At 38.0% G+C, this 5,708-nt stretch overlaps 1 protein-coding gene across 1 annotated transcript in view; it reads right to left on the reverse strand.

The window, feature by feature from the left end:
* Positions 1-5,708, reverse strand: part of FHDC1 (FH2 domain containing 1) — a 44,544-nt gene that overhangs the window by 1,283 nt on the left and 37,553 nt on the right. The gene's annotated exons all lie outside the window — the stretch shown is intronic.

The raw sequence follows: 5,708 nt of genomic DNA on the forward strand, positions 1-5,708 counted from the left end.
AACTTAACCAAGGAGGTGAAAGACCTATACTCTGAAAACTATAAAACTTTGATGAAGGAAATTGAAGATGATACAAAGAAATGGAAAGATATCCCATGCTCTTGGATTGGAAGAATCAATACTGCCTAAAGCAATCTACAGGTTTAATGCAATCCCTCTCAAAATACCCATGAAATTTTTCACAGAACTAGAACAACTAATCCTACAATTCGTATGGAACCATAAAAGACCCAGAATTGCCAAAGCAATCCTGAAGAAAAAGAACAAAGCCGGAAGCATAACCCTCCAAGACTTCTGACTATACTACAAAGCCAGAATAATAGAAACATGGTATTGGAACAAAAACAGACACATAGATCAGTGGAAGAGAATAGAGAGCCTAGAAATAAACCCAAGCACCTATGGTCAATTAATCTATGAGGAGACAAGAATATACAGTGGAGAAAAGACAGTCTCTTCAATAAATGGTGCTGGGAAAACAGGACAGCTACATGTAAAAGAATGAAATTAAAACATTCCCTCACATCATGTACAAAAATAAAGTCAAAATGGTTTAAAGACCTAAATGTAAGACCTGAAACCATAAAAGTCCTAGGAGAGAACATAGGCAGAATACTGTTTGACATAAATTGTAGTAATATATTTTTAGATCTGTCTCCTAATACAAAAGAAATAAAAGCAAAAATAAACAAATGGGACCTAATTACAAAAAGCTTTTGCACAGCAAAGGAAAACACAACCTACAAAACGAAAACACAACCTACGGAATGGGAGAAAATATTTGAAAATGTTATGGATGACAAGTAGTTAATATCCAAAATACATAAACAGCTCATACAACTCAATATCAAAAAAACAAATAACCCAGTCCAAAAATGGGCAGAGGACCTGAACAGACATTTTTCCAAAGAAGACATAGACATGGCCAACAGGCACATGAAAAGATGCTCAATATCACTAATTATTAGAGAAATGCAAATAAAAATCACAATGAGATATCATCTCACACCTGTCAGATGGCCGTCATCAAAAAGTCTACAAATAACAAATGTTGAAGAGGGTGTAGAGAAAAGGGAACCCTCCTACACTATTGGTGAGAATGTAAATTGGTACAGCCACTGTGGAAAACACTCTGGAGGTTCCTCAAAAAACTAAAAATAGAACTACCGCATGATCCAGCAATTCCACTCCTGGGTATGTATCCAGAAAAAATGAAAATCCTAATTCAAAAAGATGCATGTACCCCAATCTTCACAGCAGCACTATTTACAATAGCCAAGATAGGGAAGCAACCCAAGTGTCCATCAACAGATGAATGGATAAAGAAGATGTGGTATATATTGCGGGGGCCAAAAGGTTCATTCAGTTTTTCCCTCAAGATGGCTCTAGTAGCACTTGGTTGTCTTTAACTTCATTCGAAACAATTTTCTTAGATTGTATAGTGACAGCTGTCATATCAGCGTGCATTTAAAAAAAGACTTATCAAAATTGGTGAATTTTTGTGTAGCCATTTTAATATTGAAGATGGAAGAAAAAAAGCAACATTTTTGGCATATTATGCTTTATTATTTCAAGAAAGGTAAAAACGCAACTGAAACACACAAAAAGATTTGTGTGGTGTATGCAGAAAGTGCTGTGACTGATCAAACGTGTCAAAAGTGGTTTACAAAGTTTCATGCCAGAGATTTGTTGCTGGACGATGGTCCACAGTTGGGTAGACCAGTTGAAGTTGATAGCGATCAAATCAAAACAATGATTAACAACAGTCAACGTTATACCACGCAGGAGATAGCTGATATACTCAAAATATCCAAATCAAGCATCGAAAATCATTTGCACCAGCTTGGTTATGTGAATTCCTTTGATGTTTGGGTTCCACGTAAGTTAAGCGAAGAAAACCTTCTTGACCATATTTCCGCATGCGATTCTCTACTGAAAAGTAATGAAACCGTTCTGTTTTTAAAACAAATTGTGATGGGCGATGAAAAGTGGATACTGCACAATAACGTGGAACGGAAGAGATCGTGGGGCAAGCAAAATGAACCACCACCAACCACACCAAAGGCCGATCTTCATCCAAAGAAGGTGATGTTGTGTGTATGGAGGGACTGGAAGGGAGTCCTCTATTATGAACTCCTTCTGGAAAACCAAATGATTAATTCCAGTAAGTGCTATTCCCAATTAGACCAACTGAAAGCAGCACTTGATGAAAAGCGTTCAGAATTAGTCAACAGAAAACGCAAAATCTCACATCAGGATAATGCAAGACCGCATGTTTGTTTGATGACCAAGTGAAAACTGTTACAGCTTGGCTGGGAAGTTCTGATTCATCCACCGTATTCATCAGGCATTGCACCTTCGGATTTCCATTTATTTCAGTCTTTACAAAATTATTTGAATGGAAAAAATTTCAATTCCCTGGAAGACTGTAAAATGCACCAGGAACAGTTCTTTGCTCAAAAAGATAAAAAGTTTTGGGAAGATGGAATTATGAAGTTGCCTGAAAAAAGGCAGAAGGTAGCGGAACAAAAGGGTGAATACATTGTTTAATAAAGTTCTTGGTAAAAATGAAAAATGTGTCTTTTATTTTTACTTAAAAAACCGAAGGCAGTTTTTGGCCCACCCAATATATTCAATGGAATACTACTCAGCCATAAAAAAGAATGAAATTCTGCCATTTGCAGCAACATGGAATCACCTAGACAATACTATGCTTAGTGAAATAAGTCAGACAGAGAAAGACAAATACTGTATGAGATCACCTATATGTGGAATCTAAAAAATAATACAAATGAATCTATATGAAAAACAGACTCACAGATACAGAAAACAAACTAGTGGTTACCAGTGAGGAGAAGGAAGGGGGGAGGGGCAAATTAGGGATATGGGATTAAGAGATGAAAACCACTATGTATAAAATAGATAAGCAGCAAAGATATATTGTACAACATGGGGAATTATAGCCATTATCTTGTAATAACTTGTAATAGAGTATAATCTATAAAAATACTGAATCATTATGCTGTACACCTGAAACTAATATAATAATGTAAATCAACTATACTTTAACAACAACAACAACAAAAATAGGTGCATGCACCTGTCAAGCAGTCTATCTCTTCAACTCTGACATCTTTTTTAATAAATCAGTTGTTCAGTATCTGTGACATCTGACTGTGATGTGGCCAGGGGTAAAACGGGAATACAACAGGAACAAATGACATTACCAGACTCCCCAGGCCCAAGCTGGGCTGCAGGAGGATGACTGTGCTGATGCAGAGGGTACTAACGTCGAGTGGATGGACCACCTCCTCGGTGCTGGGGTGCTGGCGTGGACCAGACGGTGCCACTGGGACACCATCCTGCATAAGCCACAGGGGGAGCTCTGAAGGGTTCTGCCCTTTCTCTGGTTTACTTGGTTTTGAAACAGTACTATGAGCTGTTAATTACCTGAAATGATTTCCTCCCTGTACGTATTTGCTTATTGTCTGTGTCCTCCTTTGTTCTGCTCTGTATCTATCTCCAGCCCCGGGAATGGTGTCTGCTGCGAGGTTTCTGTTCACTGAACAGCTATTTAGGAAAAAGGCCAGAGGAGTCGGAGGTAAAGTGCTAGACAGGCCTCTCGCCTTTTTATCAAGAGACTGATATCTTCCTCCCTCAATCAACCTAACCCCCTTCCAGGAACACACACAGTGTGTTCTTAGTCACAGAGAGAAAAGGGATCTACGGTGGTTTTCTCAAAAACTTATCTGAATTTTACAGAAAACACTGGGAAATGAGAGGAATTGTTTTGTGAACAGATAAGAATCTCTAATGATGAAATTTCACGTTTCTAGCTTTTGGGGTTTTCTTTTTGTTTGCTGGTTTTGGTTTTGGTTTTGAAATCAGGTGTGTCACAGGGTTCCCCACGTGCATAGTCCAGGCACCTGAACTCTCTCTGGGGACCAGGACTAGCGGGGTTGAGGGACTGTTATTTCCTCTGTAAGCTCTGTTGTACTATGCATCTGACCATTTTTATTAAGTGAATATGTTCACTTAGTATGTTTTTTCTGACATTATACTTGAAGACGAATAAATAGTTGGGTGAACAGGCTCAGTGCAAAATCAGCGAAGGTTAGTGGCAGATTGTAAGCACCGAAGGGCAGTTTAGGTAAAGTGGTGCCTGTGTTTCGTACACCCTTTCCCTTCAGCCATCAGATGACGAAAGGTGACAATGCCTTATGTAGAAAGATCATTAAGAAATGTCTCTTTTGCTTATTTTGAGCAAGGTCATCTAATACAATAGTATCAGCTTTCATACAATAGTCTGCTCTGGAAAGCACCTGTGAAGCACCACTGTGTTTTACCCCATTGCCTTGAGAAGCACCCTGCAATTGCAATTTACTATCAGATTACAACATGCCTATCATATGATAGCACTCATATGTGGAATCTAATTTTTAAAAATGATACAAATGAACTTATTTACAAAACAGAAACAGATGTACAGATATTGAAAACAAACTTATGGTTACCAAAGGGGAAACGTGGTGGGGAGGGAGAAATCAGGAGCTTGGGATTAACATACACACACTACTATATATGAAGTAGATAATCAACAGGGACCTACTGTATAGCACAGGGAACTCTACTCAATACTCTGTAATAATATACATGGGAAAAGAATCTTAAAAAGGCTGGATATACGTTTATGTATAACTGAATCACTTTGCTGTACACCTGAAATTGACACAACATTTAAAATCAACTATACTCCAATAACATTAAAAAAAAAAAGAAAAGAAAGGAAAACATGTCCCACCATGGAGGCCCACATGCTCAGATGTATTTTTCATTTTATACTTTTTATTTGGTGTCTTTTTCAGAGAAAGCTTGTCTGTTTCTAAGCAGACTTGCCCAGACCCTAAGGCTGACTCTGGTTTGAAGTTACTCACCTGGAGAAGCTGCATTTTTTACCATCTGAGTACCTTTTCAAACACTGGAATCCTATCCTGGCCTGTCAGTACCTGGCAGTTTTAAGAAATGTATGTATTTTTATGACACAAAATACACTTTTAACATTTAAAATTTCTTCCTACCATCAGTGGGATGATAGATACAAAGGTACTTTATTTTTTTTAAATTTTTATTTTATATTGGAGTATAGTTGATTTACAGTGTTGTGTTAGTTTCAGGTGTAGAGCAAAGTGGTTCAGTTATACATACACATATATCTATTCTTTTTCAGATTCTTTTCCATATAGGTTATTACAGAGTATTGAGTACAGTTCCCTGTGCTTTACAGTAGGTCCTTGTTGATTATTTTACATATAGTAGTGTGAAAAATACTTTAAAATGAAAAAAGAAAGATTATTAAGTGATAGAAAAGTATTCAGGTTAGTAATGATAATTACTACTTTTATTATATTTCTACCTCTCTTTTGAAGCCAATTTCAAAATTACAAGGTAAAAGAGTAATGTGAAAACAAACGTTCCTCGACCTGCCCGGCCCTCCCTGGCTGCTGTGTCAGCCTCCCTCTGGGTGGATAAATGAGGGGAACTCTGGTGCAGGTCACACAGGTCTCTGTGCTGGTCTGGCCTCCTTGCTCAGGTGAGCACAAGCTCAGTGTTACCAGAAGCCACTGCAGGAGAGACAAACCAAAGCCTAAGTGGTAGACGTATGCTTGTGATCATCAGAGAAGAGGAAGGCAGGGGAAGGAGATGTGGGT

Source organism: Physeter macrocephalus, chromosome 7 (genome assembly GCF_002837175.3).
Source record: "Physeter macrocephalus isolate SW-GA chromosome 7, ASM283717v5, whole genome shotgun sequence".
NCBI lineage: Eukaryota > Metazoa > Chordata > Mammalia > Artiodactyla > Physeteridae > Physeter > Physeter macrocephalus.